Raw genomic sequence first — 24,852 nt, forward strand, 5'->3', positions numbered from 1 at the left:
AATTATTGTTATGCATATAATCAGTAGTATTAAAATATCATCACCTGCCTATTTTGTTCTAGGGATTATCTAAACTTTTTTTTCATATTTCACCTTTATACCTCAAAAATTATGACATATACATTAATATTTTACACTAATTTTACATGTAAAGAAAATGTAGTTTTTCTAACCTGGTTGGACATTTAGATATCAGTCATTTCATACAGATCTTCCCTTTAATCTAATTGTAATCTGAATTTCTCTGTAGGGTAGCAGCCATACTTTGCATCTCTTCCTTAGGGTGCACCATATAAAAATAAAGCCCTTTGGATAAAGGCATATATTTGCATGATAATCCTACTTGCCATATTTCACAGATAAAACACTAAAAACCAATTTGTGGCCACTCTGAAGCCAAACTCAATTGTCCAGAGCTTGTTCTCAAATCACTGCATGCATAACTGAATGCTAGATTTAATGAAATGTCCCTAAATTAAAACAAAAAATATCTTAAATTTGTAAGCTTTTTGGAAAAAGGAGACATTAATACTAAAAGAATTGCAAGCCCCATGGAAGATAAAGTCGATTTTCATGGCAAAGTTAAACATTAAGGTTGTTCTTCTTAATACTATCTTGGGCAAGGTGAAGAGAGATTAGAAGTGAAAAGAATCAGCTATCCTTAAAAAAAAATTCTCAGCTATTTGAGAATTTCTCATGAGTCAGTAACTGCAATGCGTTGAGCATTCCCAGATCCACTCAGCTATGATGGTTTTCTAGGGCTCAATTCATTTCTTATTCAAAAACAACCTTGAAAACTCTCAGAGGAAGTCATAAACAGGTACCAAATCCTCCAGCTTATTCGGTGATGGGTTCTGGTTTGCTTCTTTCAGCCCTATTGTAAGCACCTTAATAAGTAACAATTATCTTCTTCTATTTCAATGCTTCTGTTTACGTTTGCACAAAATATTCCACAACCTGCCTTACCTTTCATTCAAAAGTCATTTGCATAGCAAAAGAGTCCCATTACTGGGAATAAAGGCAGACCAACTGCCCTCTTACATGGCCCTCTGCCCAAACCCCTTTTTTCCTTATGGCCTACATTATGGAATGTCAGCCGCTTTCCAACAAAAGAAAAATACACTGAATGACAAAATTAGTAACTTATTTTTTTAATTTTTATTTTTCAAATGATATAAAGGAATGAAACCAAATGGGTTCCTCTGGCTCAGGTTTGTTCTCTAAATCCAGTCTTTACAACATGTGTACAAGGCACAGACCACAAAACTCCATGGGAAACACTGGCTGGTGCTTTATGTGCTTAGAGATTTCATTGAGCTACTAAAGATCTATTTTCCTTTCTGCTGAGACCCAATTAGAGTTCACTTACATTTAAAAAACTCTTTCCTCTTATTTGTATATGATTTATGGGGTTTGAAGGCAATAGTCATTAGAACTCAACATAGTAATTAGTCTTTAAAGTATTCAGGATGAGGCGGCTTTGTAAATTTTATGTTCACTTTTTATGATCCAATTGCTTTTGAATATAGATGCTTTTGATCGTGGTGCTTAAAACTTTACACTATTTGGAACTAATGTTAGCTGTGCATGTATTTTTGAATATTAAAAAAATTTTGATAACGACAGGTACTGACAGTAAAAAGGATCAAATCCACAGAAATCTTGGGTCACTATTTGTGACTTGTTATCGGATTGGCTAAAATGCCACTGAGAGTTTGTACTTCTCTCTAACTAGGAGCAATGAATATTTCTTTCCATCTCTCATAGTGCCCAGTATGAAGCTTCACATAAGCAGGCCTTCCGTCAATGTGCAGCAGACAGTAGGGCCACGCCATGATGCTCCAGGAATGGTGTTATGAACACTGGCTCAGAGAAGAAAGACAAAGCATGAACAGCCTACTAAGTGACCCAGGACCATGCGAAGACTAGTATAGCACAGGGTATAGTGAAGACAAATTCTGGAAATGCATCTGTCCAGGTAAGAAAACTGGAAAATAAGAGAATGTTTGTTAGTGGTGATGATCCCCGAATTGGAGTCATAAAGAACACATAAAACTTAGTCACACAGTCAAGGGGAAGAAAAGATGAAAAAAGAGGACATAGCAGGGAGAAGAAAAAGAGGAGGGTGTGCGTGTCTGTGGTTAGATGGAATGCAGGTGTACCCATGGAGAATAAGCAGAAGATAATGAATTTAAGATGTAAACCTTTTGTTCCTTAAGGAAACCATTACCTCTATGAAGCCATTATTTCTTCAAATCATAATTTTGCCTTTTCTAAATGTTATTCATTAAGCTAAGTTCAAAAGCACTGCTCCAGATGACAGCTCTGATACATTTTCTAATGATGTCACTCCAGGGACTGGGGCTAGCATGATTGACCACAGCACAAATACATCCATATGATGGGGAGCTGAGCCAACCTGCATTGAATAATCAAGTCTGAAAGTATCCTGGGCATCCAATACTGTGCACACCACTTGGAAATGATGAAGATGGAATGTTAAGAAAAATGTTGAGCATAGGATGATGATTCGTTAAAACTTAAAGAAATGAAAGGTGTAGCATGGTCTGAACAGCACCCACATGCCTGGGCTTTTGTGTTTTCCTGATGCCTGTCAGTGCCATGCAGCCTGCCAAGTACAGAAATTGCAGAGCAGTCAGTGCTGGCTTCAGGCACTTCCATAAATGAAAATATAAATGATGGTCAATTAGAGATGATTTCCTAAACCATTTTCTAAAATCATTAACAAATAGTGTAACTAGCTCTGAATAACTTCAGGCACTTTTCACAATGCAAAGTCATCAAGATATAACCACAGGATCCTGTTTAATGGCACAGAGACGATCACATGGAGGCCTTTCCTGCCTGGTAGGGTTCCTCCAACGGGGACTCCCAACGGTTCAGAAGTGAAGGCCACATCCAGGATGTTCTCCCTTAAGGATCCCTTAGTCTTTCTTATTCAAACATGGGGCCCTAGCCATGGAGATGGTCATTTGTGTCTGAGAAATGAGCTCAAAGAAGAGGATAAATAAGAAGTTAACCAAGTGCCTATCCTGGGCCACTCCTTGTGAAAGCTCTTGTGCATTTATGTGGGGCACTTCACTTGCATTTGGGGATGTCCCAAGATCCAGGCTTGAAGATCTTGTTTCTGGCTCCTCCCCAAAACCCTTTCCCAAGATTCCTGCCCCATCCCTAAGAGGAACCGGCCACTTCACTGGGTCAGAGCCTATGACATGACAGTTTGGAATAGTCATTATTTTTGTTACAAATGAGAAATGAGAAACCTCAGGGAAGTTAAAAATGTACCTTAAGTCTCAGTTGCAATACAAGGCTTTGAAGCCAAGGCCTATTTCCTTGCCACCATGGATTTGAGGTAGGTAAGCTGGAGAAGGTTCTCACCTCCTGATCCGAGACAGAATGGAGAGAGGAGACTAGAATAGCAGCCCAGAATACTTTTTTCTCCTCAACCCCTTTTTTTCTAAATATGAAGTATAACGGAAATGAAATAATGATAAAGACATCTCTCCCCATACTAACATACGCAAACCCTCTCACTCACGTATGCTTACACATATGGCATACCCTTGCTCAACTACTCAGGTTAATCTATCAAAAAATATATACACAGTATATATGCACTAAAGAGAAAAGATACGAGTCTTTGCCCTCTACTGAGATAATGAAGGTTATATCGTAGTCCTATGAGAGAAAAAAAATTAGGAGTAAATATTAATAATAGTCCTTGGAGGAAAAAAAAAACATCTGAGGCTGTGTAGTTAAGCCTCCACATTTTTGCCTATTGACTGCCTACTCTGCTACTTTGCAATTTTTTTATTATGTATGTATGTATGTATTCATTCATTCATTCATTTATCTATTTTTTGCTGGGCACTAGGACTGGATAGCCAAGGATTCTCCTCTCATGGAGCTTATACCTCCCAGTGAGGATGGAAAGTAAACCTAAACTTATGAATAAAACAGTTCCTAAAGGAAATATCCCAGCCTTGATGGGAGCATGTAACGGGTGGAAAGGTGGCCCTTTATTCAAGGACGTCCCTCCAATATTCTACAATGCCTGAGCCATACATGACCTACTGACCACCTTTTCTCTAGCACTTTCCCCTGTATCAATATCAAATTTACCTTCCTTCATCATGCCTTTAACTCACTGTGAAGAACCCTCCATACCTGTCAACATAATCAGGTCCAGACACTTATATCACCTAATCTTATCTCAACCTTTTAGCTATATCTCCCCAAAGCCCTCCTGTAGTCTTATATTCCACGCAAAAGAGGTTCACATCCTTTAAAGTTTTTCCTCCACCATTCTCATGTCACAGTAAGAGCTGCTGAAATACCTACCAAATGAAAGAATGAATGCATTTCAGAAAACCTGTACATACAAAGAAAGCTAATGTTATTTTTTCAAGACATCAGTATATTTGTTCACTTATGGAAACACTGAAAAAGAGACCAGTGTGCTTTTCTTGAATGAAAAATAAAATAATCACATTTGTGTTTTCCAATATTTAGTAAAGAGCTCCAGAGCTCCCCAAACACTTCTACAATGGTTGACAATACATTCTAGTTTAGAGAAGAGTGTTAAAGCAAGAAACATTCTGACAAGAAGTTCAGTTCCTCATGTAAAAGCAGGCTATGCCAGGTGCTAGGGGTCTGTATACACTGTCTCATAAGTCAGGGCCTATACTGCAATGGTTGAGGAGTCAGTGAAGTTTCTAATGGAAAGAATATTGTAGGATATATCTTGGAAAAATTGCAGAGAAAAATTCCAGGTCTTAGTGCCTTAGGGTGGCTCGAGATGGGAGCCCTGAAAGCAATTTAAAGGCCTATAGTCAGAGTCAAGGCAAGACTGGATAAGAGAAAAGATAATTTTCAGAAGGTAACACTGAAATCAGCAGGATTTAATGGAAGACAAAGAGAAGAAGCATGACCATAATGTTCTGGGCCTGACGGTGCTGTGTCCAGCTGACCCCTCTCATATCACTCTCCATTCTCTGTGAGCAGATGAACCATCTGTCAGCAACCCCACACATTGTCTGCCCTCTTAAGAAAGTGCCTGCTGCCAGTATCTCCTCTACAGGAATCCACCCCATCCATCCAGGGGGCCCACCCACCCTTCCTACTGGAGGAGAACCATCTCTCCCCCCAGGAATGCCCTCTTTTCACCCCTCCCCCAGTTTTGATAGGAGCTCTCATAATACGCTGCATTTTCTCATAGGAAACTTCACAGTTTGTAATTCTATTTCTCTTAGTGTATTAATATGTGACTCTTCCAAAGGAATGCAAGATCCAAGAGGACAGAGGTCCTCTCTATTTCACTCAACCTCTGGATCTTCAGTACTTATCAAAGGCATCTGGCATCTGGTATATGGTAGTTCATTAATAGTCATCTAATGAATTAAGGAATTAATTGATAGCTTTAATAATACTGGCAATATGGAAAGAAAAAAAAGACAAGTCTTAAAATGGAACAAAAAGTAGGTTTTAACTACTAAAATTTATGTGATGTATTAAAGATATAAAGGAAAAAAATAGCCATAAACAGCAAGAAATATGGGAGCTGGAATATTGGAGGAAAGCATTGGCTGGAAATAAACAGCTAAGAGCCATTGACAGGGAGGTTGTGTTGACTATAACCCAATTAGATTCAGTCAGCCCTGTGTGGTAAGATATTGCCTTATCCTAAGTTGGGAATATTGCTGTCCAGTTCAAAGTCTGGTTATAATGCATGGGAACAAAAGATGTATTCTTTCACAAGACACTCTACCCTTTCCAATGACAGAATCATTGTAGAATTCCATGACATGGTGGCCCAGTTCAAATCCTGAGCCTGTGTGTGTGCCTGTCAACATGTTTTCTGAGAGGCAGGGCAGAGTAATAGTTATTATTAGCTAGTCTTCCAGGAGCAGATCCCAATATCTCTCTATATTATCGGTGAGGCCCTGGGTAAATCAAATGGACTCCCAGTACCTCGCTTCTTGTGGTGCAAAATGAGTACAATTATAACATTTACTCCATGAAATTCTGTGAATTCAAGCCATATTTAGTACTTTTAAAGTATCTGCAACATGACATTCATAAATGTGAGCTTGTGTCATAATTATTATTTTGATTATTATGTAACTCCTGAAGCTGTTTTGCAAGAATTCCTTATGGAATCAGGATAAAGGGTGAATCATCATCATCATCATCATCATCATTTTAGTTGGCTTGGCTTGATACTGTGTCATCATTTTTGTTGTTGCAAAATGATTCTTCAAAGAGCTCTATTAATGCAGCACCATATTTAAGAGCTCCATTTACACAACAGGGAATTGGGAAGAAGCAAGAGTGGTGGCGAGCTCTGAAACAGCCACCTGGAGAGCTGGTCTCATTACCAATTGATATCAATTGAATGTGTACAAATTGCTGGGTAGGCAGCAGCCTCAAAGAATTCTGAAAGACTTGATCCTCATCTCAAGTTCAAATTTCTGCTTTGCGAAAGGGAAATTTCAGAACAGATTATTTCCTAGGAGAAGCAGGTTTACATAGAAAGCAACCAGTGGTTCTTACTTATTTACTATTTTGCAAACAAAACTGTTCCTAAAATATCACATTTGCTACATACTAATTCAATTGCAGTTGGATTCTGTGCTAAACCCAAACATGGCCCAAATAATTTTTCTGCTGCTTTCCCTGGGTGAGGGACTCAAAATAGAGCACGCTGTGAACTAAATAGGCCCATCCTAACTGCACATATTTCATTTTGGATAACTCCCATCAGTTGGGCAAGAAATGAGTTCTTTTAGCCAATGAGGAGATTTAGTCACTCGGGTGTTTCAGAGCCAATACTCAACTTGGGATTGTCAAATTGTAGTCCATGCTTTGTACACACCTACATGCCCCCTCCCCTTATCATTATTGTTGATTAATGAAAATTTCTGATGGCCCAATATTAGCGTAAACCCATGTTTTCTTTCCAAAAGCCACTTGCTGTCATGTATCTGGTTTTTAAAACATCATTACAAAGTGTCCCCTCACATATCCCAGTTCCACTTTGGTAAAATTAATCCACTGTTCTTTCTTACAGAAGACAGGAAGTGATTTCTTGCCCTAGGGAAGGGAGGGCTTCACTCTTATGAGAATGCTCAGAGAGGCATTGACTTAAACCCTCAGAAATAGGTTTCTTAGAAGTCAGAGTCATTATTTATTGTTTGCAATTCATATTTGCAAAGTGCTTTGAGCTCCCTGGGGGAAAGCTGGAATACAAACACTAGGTATGTGTATAATTAATAACTCTTCAGTAAGGATTATGGCCTCTTAGGGTAAGAGAGTATTTGTACATTGACACTCATGGAAGATAGTTAAACAATTTCAGAAAAAAAAACAAAAAAAACAACAACAAAAAAAACAAAACCCAAGGTGTACTCCCCATGCATGTAGGGAGAACTCATTTGCAGAGCACTTAAGAGCCTGGATAGAAGCTACCACGGATACAGCATGTTTCATTAAGCTCCCATATCAGAAGATGACAGGACTTGAGAAATGACCCCACTAGTCTCACTTGAGGACTGGCAGAAAGGACAGGGATAGTCCTGACTAGACGTGCCAAGGATTCTCTGAAGAATCATAAACGAAACAGAAAACCACTCCCTGTTCCCAATTATCCCCTCTATAAACAGGCCACAAAGCACACACAGGTGTTTGACCTGAACATATGGATACGATAAAAACCTGCAAGGGAGTGAGCTGTTTGTGGCAGAAACAATTTCAATTTAGAGGCCACTTTTATTTTTAGACGATATTACGATTTAAATATCCGCTCTAACTTATTAGCTTCTCACTACTGCTCCTCACATAGAGCTATACGGTGTGCAGTTCTGAGCTTTACAGGGCACTTGGCTAACCGCCCAATGACTCCAGAACCTTGCTTGCAGTTCTGAGGTGAATAAGTTTCTTAAATCTGCTTATAGCCATTTTTCCCCTACACTCATCCCTTGGAAAATGCTATATTTTTTCCACTGTCTCTTCATTCTCCTTTCTACCCTCCCCATCTTAAATCTTTGGCTTACCAGAGAACAAAGCTGAAGTCACCTACCGTGGGCTACCCACCTCCGTTCCAACTCCCCTTCCTCTCTCTGATATGCTTTCGATTGGAAAGAAGGACGGAGGTGTTACTTTTCTAACTGGGAGAGTGCAAAGTCAATGTGCTTGCCATGATATTAGTGTCCTCCCTATTAATACCAGCATTTGTGATCTGGGGTAAGAGATGAAGCTTCTTGGTACAGCTGTGTTAGGTCAATCACATAGAAAGAATTAGGCAACCATTCTTCACCACATGAGCTTTAGCAAGTCACCTAATCTCTCTGTTCCCCAAAGCAAAATAACAATATCAGTATCTATTCTGCAGATATCTCATTAGATTTTGAGAAAGAAAAACAAACAACCCAGTATTGTAGGCTCTAGCCTTACACACCATATAACAGACATTCAGCAAATACCAATTTTCAGAAGCCAGACATCTAGTTCCATGACTGGGGACAAAGTGGTGCTAAATGCCATACCAGGGTTTGATTTTATGATTTTTAGACTCCCTAATACTATGTGTGGATCTGGATGTTGTCATCCCAGAGGATGCTCAACTATAGGCAAGTCCCTCTCTCTGCATTCTAGGAGCTTGGCCAGGGGTGTCATGTGTACCAAGTTCTGCAGCACCTTTGACAATCTGCAGTGTATATGTGAAGCCTTAAAAAATAGGCATACACGTAGAATGAGCAATTACCCAAGGCAATAGTTGAGGCCCCGAGATTCAGTAGTAAGTAATTCATCATAGCCTTCAAAAAAAAAAAAAAACCCAGTAAAACATTAAAATCAATGTTAATATTCAAACATAGGAAAAGTGCAAACAAGTTATCATCTAATACAATTTATCTGCTAGTATATAACTATATGGAAAGATTCCACAGTGCAATATTAAAGAATATTTCTAAAACAGTACGCACAGTCCGATTATATTTGTATTTATATAGGAATAGATAAAAGCCACATTAATTATGCTCTCTGTTGGATGTGCTGCTATTTAATCCCCGCAATAACTCTTCAGAGTAGGTACTAATTGTGAGTCATTTTAACGATATCTTGAAAGCAAGCACAGCAAAGGAAGGTATGGAGGAGATAGATACCTCCTGGATATCTAAGTGGCACCTTCAATGCCATAGTGACTTGAATCCATGTTACAGTGCTGCCCGGAGCTTCCTTGGCATGATTTGGAGGAGTCCACTGTCCTGTTACTTACAGATTGCGCCGTGTCAGGCCCTGCTTCCAGGGCCATTCAACAGGAAATATCTCCTGGCAGCTTGCAGAGGCCTTCTGCTGCCTCACCTCCCCTTTACAGCCTGGATATTTAAACACAAACTACCTCTCTCTGCATGCAACAGCTGGCTAGGAAGCCTGTGCCTTAATTAGCCCTTTCTCCCTGGGGATTCGTGCTCAGTAAATTCAACTCTTCAGAGAAAGTACAGCTGGCGAAATGAAACAACAAAGCCAATTGTCTAAAAATTCATTTTTAAGGGAAACATCACTTGTGTGTGTGTGTGTGTGTGTGTGTTTGAATTAAGACACTAGACTTCAGGCTCTAGACTGAGAACCTCTCAAAGCTAACGTCTAGATATCAATAGTGAGGAATAGAGACTTCTGAGTGGAATTATCTGATGCAAATCTTGGCTGTGACTTTGTCAGCAATTTACGTGAACCTGCTCTGTCTCAGCTCCATCATCTGTGATTTGGGATGATACGAATGGTATTTTCTGCATAGGAGGGCACTTGGTGCAGTGTCTGAAATAGAGTGAATGTTACATAAGTTCGTCACCTTTCAATCTCTTATTTCTTGGGTTTTGTGTGCACACAGTTGGTCTCTATCCGGCAGATACTTACATTATAGTTCTAGAGAAGCCACTTCTCAAGCACATCAATGGTACAAATGGCCAAGGAATAACTAAGAGAAGAAGGAAACCTGCATTTTTTGAAAATGTAGCAGGTATGGTTTTAGGTGTCCTACAAATTCTTCCTTTTTCATAACACAGAATTACAAAAAAAAAGAGAGAGAGACAGAGAGAGAGCAGTAGGCAACATTATCAAAAACTATGGCATTGACATGGTCTCTGAGAAATGAAATGGCTCCTCTAAGGTCACGGTTGTAGGGTATCAGGACTCCAGGTAGGATGTGTCAAGTGCAACACTCCTCAGGCATCCGGTCAGCCCGCTCAGCCGTGACCCCACTGTGAGCACATCTCAGAGGAAGAGCACCGTGGAGCTGACCTGGAGACCCTTTTCTTCTGACTTTTCATCCACCCCTGACACGTGGTGTACAGTTCACCCAGACCAGAACCAGTTGCTGACAGAAGCTAACGGGCTCCCCGGGCCCCGAAAGCCTCCATCTGAGACAGCTGCCAGCAAGGAGGCAGGAGAAAAGCTATAGGCACAGGCTAGAGAACACAGCTGCCTTGGAACTACTCTATTACAGCAGGCAATAAGCATTAGTGTTTATTATCCTGACATGGAACTACTTACAAAAGGATACATCACATTTAGCTGATAATTGCAATAAAGAAACACGATGTATTACACACAACAAACGCTGAAAGCGTGGTGTTTTATTTAAAAATCAAATAAGGAAAAAAAATAAAAATAAAAATAAAAATAAAAATAAAATAAGGATATAAGTGGGCAATGGTCTCCCTTGATTTCCTCCCTTTGTCTTCAGTTACTCTCCATCTGTGAGAGGCCCAGGGTGCCGGTCTGAAGGGCTGCTGTCTGGGTGGCCTGAGTCTCTCACAGGACCAAGATGGGAGAAGAAGGGCTTGGTTCCTGTGGGCTATTCCAGGAGGGGGTGACGGGTCAGGCCTGGGAGGCGTCATGACATTCTCATTTAGTATCTGTAGACATGATGCAGTGCGCTGACTTGACTGTTCAGAGATGGCTGGTCCAGGAATGTCATCTGCCCCAGGCCTGCCTGGACCCTGGGTGGAGGGGATGCACTGCTGAGAACTGTCACGGCCCCTGGGCAGCAGGCAATGTGCCACGGGATACGGGAGGGAAGCCTGCCCGGTGGTGCCAAAGCTTCCTGATGATTGGAACCCCTGTAGGTACTCATTAGCAATCAGCATTCCAGGGGCCTCATCACACCCACTTAATCAAAATCTCAGAAGAGACCTGGGAAGGTAAATGTTCAGCCAACTGCTTCAGTGAATCCTATCACAGGAAGTTTGGGAAATATTATCTGGTTAAGGTGGCGTTTCCCAACCTGGACCCCAAGACAGAATTGCCTGCAGCCTTGCTAAAAGCACAATTACTGGGTCCCCCTCAAATTTCCAATTTAGTAGGTCTAGGGAGAGCATCCGAATTCACATTTCCAGCCAATTCCCATGTAAGATTGATACTGATGGTCCAAAGACCATATTTTGCGATCCTGGGGATTACGATAACATCCCTGGCCCTGGAGCAAACAGGGTGAGGGAGGAGGAGGAATTCTGCGCTGTGTTCCAGAGTCAAGCAGGCAGGGTCTTTTTTTTTTTTTTTTAATTTTTTTTTTAATTTTTTTTTATTTATTTATGATAGTCACACAGAGAGAGAGAGAGAGAGGCAGAGACACAGGCAGAGGGAGAAGCAGGCTCCATGCATCGGGAGCCTGACGTGGGATTCGATCCCGGGTCTCCAGGATCGCGCCCTGGGTCAAAGGCAGGCACCAAACCGCTGTGCCACCCAGGGATCCCCAGGCAGGATCTTTGAAGGGGCTGGCAATTGGGTCTGGAAGCTCGCTCACTATCTGACCTCCCTCCTTTCTTTCTTTACCTCCTTTTGTACATATTCCTTTGGAAGGGGGAGGTCCCAATTCTAAGTCTGCTCCATCAATGAATCGAACATCTGGGCAGCCCGGGTGGCTCAGCGGTTTAGCGCTGCCTTCAGCCCAGGGTGTGTCCCAGAGATCTGGGATCGAGTCCCACGTCAGGGGACCTGCATGGAGCCTGCTTCTCCCTCTGTCTGTGTCTTTGCCTCTCTCTCTCTCTCTCTGTCTTTTATGAATAAATAAAATCTAAAAAAAGGGATAAAATTTTTAAAAAAGAATATTAAAAAAAATCTGAACATCTGTGAGGCCTTTTTGTGTGTGTGTGAAAAAGCCATGCAACTAACTTAAAATTTTGTACTTCACTAGTAACTCTGGGAAACAAGATTAGACAAGATTAATTACCTTGGAAAGTCTTTAACAGGATAGAGATATGACCACAAAGTTTCTTTCTTCTTTCTTTCTTTCTTTCTTTCAACAGGCTGCTTACTCCTTATTTATTTTTTGAGAGAGGAAGAGAGAGAGGGAGCTCATGTTTGGTTAGAGGGACAGAGGAGAGAGAATCCTAAGCAGGCTCCATGCTGGGATTTCAGATGTGGCTCAGTCTCACAACCCTGATATCTTGACCTAAGCCAAAATCAGGAGTGTGTATGCTTAATTTACCAAACTACCCAGGTGTACCCTGACCATAAAGTTTTCTTAAACTAAGGTATCTCTTCCAGTTTTTAATATTTTGTAGTCATAAATCTCTGGTAAGGTCTCAAATCCAGATCAGATTAAAAAAAATACCATTTGAAAATACTATGTTAACTAAATTAATAGACAAGTATTTTTGGTTATATAAAAATAAGCTAAGTATGCTAAAATACAATAGCCAGAGGAGAGACTGAAATGACTTTTATTAAAATAAGCCAGTGAGATTTATGAGGAATCCTTCCTGACCCTTCTTACTTTTCTACAATTAAAGACACTTCTGAGGTTCTAATAAAAGCCGGGCATCCTGTCCACAGAAACATCTCACATACAAAACACATGGATCTAACTCTAGATGCTCCTAGACGTGCTGAAGAGGGTCTCCTCATGGTGCCCTTCCAAGATCTGTAGAGAGCACAGCAGATCTTCTGCGGAAAGCATATTGTCTTTCCTTTTCTCCAGATTCCAGAATAAAAGGAGCCTTCGATGGGCAGCTACCCGCAGGCCCTAAAGTAGAATTCCCCCAAGTATTTCCATCTCAAAGGCTGTTCTGATTGGGAAGGGCGCAGTAGAAGGAGAACCTCAGGATGCAGAGAGCCTCAGGATGCAGTCCTGCTTCCAGGCCTACAGGGTCTTTCCTCTGCTCCACGCGCCCCGAGCCCTCCCCGGGCCTCTTCCTGCAGTGACCCCGCTGCCCTCCTGCCCTCCTGCCCGAGCTCCCTGCTCAGCACTTTTTCCTCCAGGAAAACTCCGGGGCAGATTTTTAAAGTTCCCGCTTCTCCAGGGCTGGGCTTTCCTGCCCCAGAGGCTCTCCCTGCTCCACTTAGCTCGGCTACTTGCTTTATTCTTTTCTATATTTTATTTTATTTTATTTTATTTTATTTTATTTTTTTATTTTATTTTGTTTTGTTTTGTTTTGTTTTGTTTTGTTTTGTTTTGTTTTGTTTTAGATTTTTCTGCCTTCCTACCTTGTTAGAAGCAAAAACTTTTCTCTCTGTAGCCTTCCAGCTGTTCTCTCCTTAAATCTCAGGTCGATTTGTAGATGTTCAGGATGTTCTGAAAGTCATCTGGGTAAGGTGGTGGGGCCAGGTGGGTGGAGGACCCTACTCCTCTGCCATCGTGCCCCTCCCTCTCCCAGCGTTGATGTTCTAGAAAGTTTCTCTTCTTAAAGTATGCATGTTTCACAAAGGCGGAAATCAGAAAGCTACATTTTGCCTTATTATGTATTTATTCTACATCTCACCTTTTGCACAGTTCAACAAATGATACATGGTTGGCTGATTTTAGAAGTACAACAGAAAATGTGATTAATCTGAATTATTTCATGGAACCAGATCACCATTACCAAATGGCGAGGTTTTCTTATGTCCTTACTGTTCATTCCATTCTGATCTATGGTGAGTTAGTTCTCCATCTCCCTCATTATGGTGTAAACTCTCGGAGGGAGGGACGGTCTACAGTCAATATCAAATTTCTGCAGTGGCTTCCCATAGCTTTGCCTTATTACCTGTAAGAATCCTTCCCGAGGGAGAATTGGCATAAGTGGGACTTTAGATTAACAATTACATGGCAACATTCCCAATGCTGACATCCCCATCTCTGAATACAAACAAGTGTTTGTTGGAGATGAGAAAAACATAGTTAAACAACTCCTCTTAAAGGCAAATAAATCACCATTTTCCAATTACTTAAAGAATATAAATTAGTTATCTCTGCTATGGTTTATGAAATCACACATATCCTATGCTCTGTATAAGAGAAAATAGAAGTTAGGTAGACCTTAGAAGAAAATGGTATTTTTATCAAGAACTCTATATACAGATGGTTTAAACAATCATTATCTTCATTTATCTAATATTTCCCAGCTTTTTTCTATTGTCTTCTATATTGGCCATTCTCCCATTTTTACAATTGTTATGAATATATGAGTAGTTGTAATAGTTGCGCGAATAGAAGTCCATTGTTTTCAGGTGGGGGGGGGGAGGGAGTGGGTAGAGAAGAACAACATGAATTAAACAAGTCTTTGATCTCTAAGATCTTATAAAAAGCATGTTAAATCTAGGAATACAAGAACTATTAAAAATGGAGAAATTAGTGAATGAATTATAGCATCTTCTGGTTACATGACACACCCATGCCCAGGCAATTAATTCAGGTACTAGGACAGGTAGGGCCATAAGAGAATGCACATGTACTTTCCTTTTCCATCACAAGCAGACACCACCAATCATGCCCTTCTTCCAGCTAGGGCCAAGGAGCTTTCCAGTTATTCCCAGGGCACCACTACTAATCATAGGAATTGCCATGAGGATCGCCGTCTTTGGAAAAGGTGATCTTTTAAATAATTGACATGACACAGGTTTTCTCATGCCAAAATTAACCAGATGCCGGTACTGACTGATGCCTCTTTTGACTGTTCTGACTCGGGCACCCTTCAGAGCGAGCTTCTCACTAATGAGCCCCCTTCCACTGCACACAATGTATAAAACATTCTAGCAAACTGTATCATCACAGCGTTTTGTTTATTCCTTTCAGTCAAACAGACAACACCTGCAAGCAAGCATGCTACTTGCTGCTTGGGAATGCAGCAGGGGAATGAGCAGCAAACTGTTTCTGGAATTTTAGCAAGAAAATTGAAAACATCATACAAGGATGGAAAAAAAAAAAAACCGGAATGATTATTCCCAGGTGGTTCTGGGAAAGGATACAGTCACTTGTCTGAAAGAACATCAGTACTGTTGCTCTTTGCCAACCCCATGGTACAGTCATTAACTACATCAGTTGAGGTGCCTGGGTGGCTCAGCGGTTAAGCATGTGTCTTCAGCTCAGGTCATGATCTCAGGGTCCTGGGATGGAGCCCTGCATTGGGCTCCCTGCTTAGCAGACAGCCTGCTTCTCCTTTTTCCTTTGCTGCTCCCCCTCCTTATGTTTCTCTCTCTCTCCCCCTCTGTCAAATAAATAAATAAAATCTCTAAAATAACCCAACTCCATCAGTAATAGTGATGATAGCAACTCATCACCATGTTGCTGAATACTTACTTTGTAGTGGCCACTCTGTTAGGCATTTCACGTATCGACTCATCATTGCTGTCAGTCCACAGGCCTGCCCTCTGTGGTTCTGTTGTTATTACAAATGGAGATACCCTGATTCAGATGTGTTCAGGGACTCATCCAAGATCATCTAGCTAGGGAACATCAGAGCTGAGATGCATCCCCAAGTCTACCTTTTTCCATCTACTATACCACTCTTTAGTCTGATGGGGGCACCAGAGAACAATGTGAAAAGGAACACTGCTTTTCCTTCCAGAGTTTGAAAGATTTCACTGATTTGCAAAAAGTGGCATACCTCGTTTGCAATAAAGTCAGGGTTAAGCCTGGATTCTTGTAAATCTTACTCCGTAATTCCTTCTGCATTTAATCTTTAGGGCCCAGGTTAGTGTGGTGAAGGTCTTTGCCAAGGTGGAATATGTGGTGGTGGCAAGGATAATCACGGGGATGGGGGTTGCTGGTGAGTAGGGGACAATAGGCACTTGATGATGAGGGGTCAGGTTTAGAATGTGGCCCCCACACCAAACGCAATAGCTCGTTAGTATATATAAGAAGTGGCCCCTATAAGACAATGGAGCATGCTAGGTTTTCTTTTGTTGTTGTTGTTTGGGTTTTTGTTTGTTTGTTTGTTTTGTTTTAGCACTTGATGTGGTGTCCCAGGTAACTTTTCCAGAATCATGCCCCAAGAAGAGGTTGGTTGTAAGCCTACAGCATACTTTTGCTCATAAATTGTAGATAGGATGACCCCATAATCAGCGGGCCAGGAACAACCCCAAATTACCCAAGTTATGGGGGTAAAATTATTATTAACATCCCTTTTTCGTATCAAGTTTCCTTGCATTGGTGATAAATTATTGGTTGCACTAATTACAGCATTTATGATACATACCACATTTATTTTTCTGAGTTATTTTTATTCTGCAAGCCATGAGCTCCTTGAGCACAGAAAGAAGGTTTTAGGCACTTAAACCTCCATCTCTCCACATTTCAGCACAATGCTGGGTACACACAGGTATAACTGAGGTTCCCTATATGTAGACATATTATTCAATATTTCCTTCCTGAAGTTTTTGCTTAAGATACACTTACCTCAATTTCTGCCAGAGATATAGTTGCTATTTTATTTTTGTTTTTGTTTTAATTTAAAATCTCTCTCAGTAGGCAAAACATGCACAGTCTAACAGAATATCCCAGGAAAGTTTCCCATACAAGCCAAGCCTTTTTAGCAAATGCTCTAGAAGTGAGTAAACATAACATCTGCATTTGCTATATAAACACCACAGATTTAGAGTGAAATGACTCAGAGTTTGCCTAGAAATCATTTGAGATGTTGATTTGTTTTTCTGATTTCATTGTCTGAAACCTGCTTTTTTTTTTAACTTGAAGCAAAGACAAAATAACTTTTAGATACAGAAATACTTCTCAAAAAATGGTAATAATGCATCTAGTTCAAGGGGTTACTAATCACATAATGTTTTTCTATGAACAATTCATGCAAAGGCAGTCACAGTGGTTCTTTAGATGATTTGTGTTCCATAAATACACAATAGCATGGCTATAGTAATTTATTTAATAGACTGCTTAAAATTGCTCTAATGCTAGTCTCAAAGGATGAAGAGAAGAGTTAAATAGATAATGAAGGAAGGTGAAGGGTCTTAGTGGAAAAATGCAAATTGGAAGAATCAGAGGTTCTCACTCCAAGACTCCTTTACCTAAACCCCCCACCTCAACCTGGTAGAGAAGAGGGACAGAAGCTATTACCCAATAAAGTTCTGAGGACCCATCTTAGCCAGGAAGATGGGAGGCCTTATCAAATCCCAAGGCTACAGACTACAAAACCCAGGCAGGATAAAATCATAATCAACAGTCAAGTAAAAAGTCAGCTGTGACAGAAAAAAAAAAAAAAAAAAAAGGCTGGATGATAAGACAGAAGGCAGATACTCTGCAAGGAGAAGAAACCCCAGAACATGAGGAGAAATCAGTAGGTCTAGAATGAGGCCTGAAAACCTACATCTCTCACAAGGTTCCTGGTGATAAAGAGACTGCTGATCTGTGGGCCACACGTTGAATAGCAGGAGCCTGAAGACCTTCTGCGAAGTGTGGCAGTGTCTTCATAGGGGTGTCTATAGGACCAAACCATGATTCTCAAAGGTTAGTGTACATCAAAAATCACCGGGGTCACTGATAAAAACGCAGAAGCCCCAGCCCCATCTTCAGATATTAGGAGTCAGGAGGTCTAAGGCAGAGCCAATAATCTGCATTTCCAATAAGTTTCCAGGCGATGCTGATGCTACTGAGCTGGGAACCACACTTTGAGAACTACTGCTGTAAGGACTCTTCAGTCACTCCTAAGTTTTCATTTTGTTTTGTTTTATAAGATGTTCTATTTATTTGTTTGAGAGAGCAGGGGAGAGGGTCAGAGGGAGAGGAGAAAGTGGATACCCCACTAAGCAGGGTGCCTGATGTGGGGCCAGGTCCCAGGACTCCAGGATCATGACCTGAGCCAAAGGCAGGCACTTAGCCAACTGAGCCACCCAGGTGTGCCAGCCTCTCCTAAGTTTTAGGGAGACACTGTTAAAGATATATGACTGAATCATCCAATTCATTGTTCACTTTTTCTTTTTTTTTTCTTTTTAGATTTTTTTTTTATTTATTTATTCATGAGAGACACAGAAAGAGAGAGAGGCAAAGACACAGGCAGAGGGAGAAGTGTGCTCCATGCAGTGAGCCTGATGTGGGACTCGATCCCAGGACTCCAGGATCACGCCCTGAGCCAAAGGCAGACGCTCAAGTGCTGAGCCACCCAGGCGTCCCTGTTCACTTTTTCAAAATAAATACATACACACAAAATCTAATGTAGGAGTTGTACATTGCACCAAAGCAGTAGTTTTAAAGTGTGTCCCTCAGCATCACCTGAGATTTTGATAAAAATCTAATTTTTTAGGCCCCCCTGTAGGCATTCCCACTGTAGGGCCCATCAATCTGTGCTTCAAGGAGGCCTGTGGGTGGTTCTGATGCCCACTAAGTTTGAGAAGCACTACCTAAAGATGAAAGAAAATGCTGATGGGAGAGATATGCAGATGGATGTACAAATCAATGGGCTAGAAATCAGATAACCTGAGATTGATGCCAAGCTCTGTTTCTCAGTTTTATGACTCTTACACATACCACTTCAGCTTTCTGTCACTCAATTTTCTTACCTATAAGTGGAGGGTTCTTCCCTAGTTACTCAGGTATTAAGGTAGGTTGTATTATTGTCTCCAAATACATATTTATATTTCCTGTAAAGGGATTACACACCATTGTCCATGGTCATGAGACTGGTTGTGCCCTGGCTGCTGTTGGGCTCAACTACCTGACTTGCCTTGTCCAAGGGTCTACAAGCAGAAGCTTTAAGAAGCACTGAAGCATAGAAACAGGCAAGCTTGCTTTTTTTCCTCTACCAGAGAAGAGAGAATCCCACATAGATCTCTTGCTTCAGCCTAGGCCTTCAAAATGAGATGACACACGGAGCAAAATCATAGAACCTGACCCACAGCCAGAGGGAAATAATGTGGATATTTGTTGTGAGACACTGAGATTTGGGTTGTGTTAGCTGTGATAGTAAGGCTAACACAGGTGTCGTATGCAGACGAGAGACATAATGTACATAAAAATTGTTGAATGAGGGGCCACTATAATTTAGGGCAAAGATTGAAAACAATAACTTAGGGGCACAACTGCTGGGATTTTCCTAACTGTGCCTCTTTAATGAGATTGCCTCCGTTTCGTTTTCTCTCTCTCCTTTGTCTTTCGTTCATTCCTCCTTTCCTCCTTCTATCTCTCCTACCTTCTGTGCAGTTTTACTTCTGTTTTTCCCCTTACTTCTCCAGCTGATGTGAGGAGTAGGGCTGGGGATGAAATGGAAAGAGAGGGAAGATACTCCCATTCTGGTTACTAATCAGGTCTTGATTCCAGAGCAGAAAATCATCATTCTCCAAGGGATGATAAAATGGGCCAAAAGTACTGGAATGTGTATTCTAGATGGATATAATCATCTGATTATCAGCATGATGAGACCTCTAAATCTGAACCTTTAAAAATGCCTCGATAGCTTGACATCACATTTACCTTCAAATATGATTTGAAGCAAACGAATGGACTAAGTTCTTAGTTGTCACAGTAGACAACAGCTTGACTCTGAGTGTGTAACAGAAGTGTGTGAAGAACGTACAATGCATACTAATGGAGATTCAGTGACTTTCTCCAGACCTGACCCATTTCTATAAGGGAGAGAAACTTCTCCCTTCCAGATAGTTCTGTCAGTTTACAAATCAAACAGTTGTGTTGCTCTGAGGCCCTAAGACAATATGCAATTACACTTCCCAAACTAACATCTCTAGAAGCAGAGGCCTAAAAAGTAATATATGGCCAATAAAGGAAAAGCATGGGGAACAGGAAAAGACACTTCAAGAAAAGGACACATGGTAAGTATGCAGCCTTATGGGGTGAGTTACCACTGGTAGAGAAGCTCATAGAACATGTAGCCTGGTGGCATGGATTTTTCCTACTATTCTTATTTTTCTTTTGTCTCTCATTCTGCTTGGCAATTGCTTTTTTTTTTTTCCTTTATTTTTTAAAAACTGTTTTGCTGTTATGGCTTCCTGTGCTTGCTTCTTTTCATTTCTGTTTTTATTTCTTTCCCTTAACTTTATATTATTTAGTCTGGTTTTTAAATTTAGCTTTGACGCTGAAGGATTAAATCTTAAAAACAAATCTCAATTCATCAGATCCTACTGACCAACTGTTACTTTGAAGTCAACTTTAACTCTTTCTTGGGTGGAATGCTGATGTAATATAAGTGTTAGGTAACAGGATCGCCAACTATGTACTGATTTTTTTTAAAGACAGTTATGATGAAACTCTGGTGACAGATGATGAAAATCTCCAACAAGCCTCAGCTCATTGGATACTAACAGATTCATACTGCCATTTATTAATTAGGAATATTCTACCAATAGAAAAGAGGAGCCCCACAGCCGTGATGCTGGTGATCTCAGATGACTAGTATAAAAGATAAACTGAACTTCCAATCATTCAATCAACTAATACTTTAGTGAATGTCTACCATGTGCTGACCTTCATTCTAGAGATACAAAAGACAAAGTTTGTGATAGCCCAAATTTATATTCTGGTTTTGATGACAGGCAACAAGCAAATAAATGTATAATATAATGCCGGGTAATAAGATGATTAAGGAGCACCAGGCAATGTAGAAGGTGGAGAAAGAAAAGTACAGCCTGACTTAGAGACAGTGTGGTCCTTATAAACCCCACTCCTTGGGCTCCTAATACTGCAGCCTGTGGCCCAGGATGGATTCTCAGATAAGATGCCATTCATGGGACCCAAATGAAACAGCCATTTGCAAATGGAATCATCTAATCCAGGAGACAGTATTCTAACAACACAGAAGTACACTCAGATCCCTTATTGTCGCTATTCCCCTGCCAAGGTTAGCCATTATTACAATTTCTAATGACATAGATTAATTTTTCATGTTTTTAAAATTTATAAAAATTGAAATCGCAGAAATCTTTTTTAAAATCTGGTTTCTTTCAACATTAAATTTGTGATTTATCGATTGTGTTTGATGCATTTTTAGGTCATTCATTCTTACTGCGTTGAGTGAATATATAAAAGTACCATGTTTTAATGCCCAAGAAACACTAAAAATGTGGTCGGCAGACTCTAGGGTGGGTCTCATGTTCACATTCTATGGGTAAGCCCAACCCTTGAGCGTAGGTGGGGACCTGTGGCTTGCTTTTAACAAACAGGAAATGGCAAAGGTGATGGGATATCACTCCTGGGATTCTATATCAAGATCTATCCATGTATATATCTGCTGGTGCTCCCTTGCTGGTTTGCAGAGTTAAGCTATGAGGACGTATGGAAAGTTCCATGTGGCCAGGAACTTCCAGCACTCCTAGGAACTGAGAGCAAGGGCTGGTGGTCAGCCAGTTAGAAACTGAGACCTCCATTCTAAAACCTCAAAGACCTGAGTTTTGCCAACAGCCCGAGGAAGCTCAGAAGCGGCTCTTTCCTCAGTCGAGTCCCTGATCAGACCACAACCCACCTGTGAAATCCTGAGCAGGAGACCAAATACACTGCTTGTATTCCTGACTCAAGGAAACTGTGAGATAAGAAATGTGTGCTCTTTTGAGCCACTAACTTGGAAATGAGATGGAAAACTAATACAAGAACCCGGATCTCTGGCTTTCTAGCATAGTGATTTTTATCCCTTTGTGTTGCTACAGGAAAAACAAACACCCTATAAACAACTCCATATTCTTTCTCCGTAATCCATTTTCAACGATAACCAATGTGGCAAATGCAAATCATGAAGTATATTAGTCCCAGTTTAATCATTTTAAATCTACAGCAGCCTGTCCTTTAACTTTAAAAAGCCATTTATTAGCTGGTCAGACACAGATGAAAAAACAGAAGCAGCTAAGGTTGGGCATCTCAGAACACTTCCTGGGAAGAATGATCTTAGAGGAGGAAAAGAAGAAAAAAGAAAACGGGGGCTGTATATTTTCATGATGCTATTTTTAGCATGTATTTCCCATAGATGCATCTTAAGCACTTTGGAGCAATGCCACCCAGGGTGCAACGTAGATATAAGTCAATATCATTACAACACAGGCACTTAACAGGAAGACATGACTGATGCAATACACCTGCTCGCATGAGAAGAACGCTTGCCCGCTCTGGGGAAATAAGTTTCCGATACCCCCGTTTCTACTCCTTTTCACTTTGTCCTTGATTTATTGCCTTTGCCCAGCTTCAGCACGACAACGGCTTCAGCTTTCAGTACAAAATGATATTCCAGACTCCACTAAATATATTTGTAAGACAAGGGCAGCCAACAAAATTAAACTGCCGGCACAAAGACCGGCTGTTATTTAAGGCTAGAGAGAGATTACCGGGGATTATTACTTTATCAAAAAATATTTCAGCTACGAAACCAGTGCTTATTTCTCCAGTACTTTGGCTGTGTGCTAATTTATCTCCCACCTTGCATGGATTTAGTCTTTCATTGCCAATTTATTGGAAAGCCTGACAAATGTTGGTGGCCTATGGTACAGGACACCCAGGCTTACTTAGTTATTGCTACAGAGAGCTGGGAATCAGGACCTTCAAAGAGGATTTATGTGTGCTGTTTCTTTGATTTTTATTGTTGTGCTTTCATTTGAACCATCAGGAATTTCATCTTTAATCTCATTTGTCTTTTAGAGGCCCCACCTAAGGATGGCATCACAAACAACTAAAACCCAACAGCAGTACCATTATGGAGCTCATGACCTGTTCACAGCTTTCCCTCTACCATTTTTAAATGCAATATTTTATCTGTTTCACACTGCCTCTCTTTTAAGATACCTTTCCCCAGACCCTTCATGTACGTTGAGAGGAAAAATACCTATCAAAATTAGAAATAAGAGGATAATGGTAATCCAGTTTTGTGATTTGCTATTTCTTAAGGTTTTTCTCTCATTTTCGCTTCATGCTTTTAAGTAAAGTTGTTATCCAATTTAATTTATCCTGCTTGATTCTTAGCTGCACTTTAGTACACCATAAAGATATGACAGTGAACTCTTTTGAAGATGAACCATTAGAATATGCTTCTAAAAAGGCTCTTTTGCTTGGCAAAAAAAAAAAATAAAAAAAAAGCCCCATTTTCATTAAAAGCTCTCAAGCAATTTCACATGAAAATGTTGTCTATAGTGGCAATGTATGTATCATGTGTACATATCAGGCCTCCAATGGTCCTGGACCCGTGCTGAGTCCTTGAATTAGTGTTATAGTGACGGATCCAACAAGTTATCAGAGACTGAGACAATTTCGGCAACAGGCTGCTGCAGAAACCTGGTAAAAGGGCACTTAACACAGTATTTGGGAGGGAACTCGAATGCTTCCCAGAAGTGACATTAAATTTAGACTGGAAGAAATAAGAACTTGCCAACAAAGAAGAGATGAAGGTAGGAAAGGAAAGAATGATTCAAGCAAAGGTAACAAATTGTTCAAAGACACAGAGGTGAAACAGCAAGATGTATTCAATCCTGGAAACATAATTCAATATGAGGAGAGGGTACAGTCGGGTATGAGAATAATATGAATTGAAACTTCACAGGAAAGCAAGGACCTCGGGCTGAGCCAAGTTGGAAAATTAGCCCAAGGGCAGTGGGAGCTATCAGAAATGAGTGACATGAATATGTTTGAATTTTAAAAGGATCACCCTGGTCAGAATAGAGAATGAATTAAAAGGGCACAGCCTGGAGGCTGAGACACTGTTGTTGGACACTGTTGTGGTAATCTGATCCTGGGGTTAAATGGTTAGAGCAAAGAGAACCCAGTGAGGCTGTACAACACTGACAGATGTAAGAGACTGAAGAAGTAAATACAATGTGATGCAAGAGGGTTGAATAAAACTTGGTGATTGATGGTCTCTGGAGGGGTAAGGAAAAGGGAGATATGGGTGAAGCATGTCTCTGATTGCATGAACAGAGAGCACTCCTTTGAGAAAGGAAAGACTCAAGCAAGGGAAGATGTAGCTATGTGCATGTGTGTGTGTGTGTGTGTGTGCTTACATGTATGTGTTCATGAACATACGCCTACACGAGGGTACCTGTGTGCATATGTATGTGTATGTGTGTATTACATGTGTGTGCATGCATGTATGTGTATGCACCTGTGTGTGCTGGAGGTGGGGTAAGCTTGAGGTTAGTGTGGGACACGTGGAGCTTGAGGAGTCTGTATGACAGCCAATTAACACTGCCCCATCAAGCAGTTGGGACAATTTTCCCAAAGCCACGAAGATCTGCATAATCACTAAAAAGTCACGAGAATAGATGATATCTCAGTAAAGGTGTATTTTTGCAAAAAAAAAAAAAAAAAAAAAAACCCAGAACTGCCCCAAGGAAGCCAGTATGTAAAGGGCAGCCTGAGGATGAGGTATCCACAGAGAAGGCTGAAGAAGCAGTCAACAGCATAATGTGTTGTAGCAAACCCATGGAAGTTAAGGCCTGGAAGAGCTCTGGCAGTAGGACACCTTCTTAGTGGTCTTGGCATGCGCCACTTCAATAAAGTGTGCTTAACAGTTATAGGAGTAAAACAGTTTGTTATATGATTTCCAATTAAATCATTTCACTCATTTATTCTTCCATTCATTCATTACAAGACTTACTTGACTAATTGAAAACAGGGAAATGGGGTATGTATACAACTGTGCAGAG

At 40.6% G+C, this 24,852-nt stretch overlaps 1 protein-coding gene across 1 annotated transcript in view; it reads right to left on the reverse strand.

The window, feature by feature from the left end:
• CNTNAP5 (contactin associated protein family member 5) overlaps nt 1-24,852 on the reverse strand; it is a 792,545-nt gene that overhangs the window by 58,446 nt on the left and 709,247 nt on the right. The gene's annotated exons all lie outside the window — the stretch shown is intronic.

Source organism: Vulpes lagopus, chromosome 24, assembly GCF_018345385.1.
Source record: "Vulpes lagopus strain Blue_001 chromosome 24, ASM1834538v1, whole genome shotgun sequence".
Lineage (NCBI taxonomy): Eukaryota > Metazoa > Chordata > Mammalia > Carnivora > Canidae > Vulpes > Vulpes lagopus.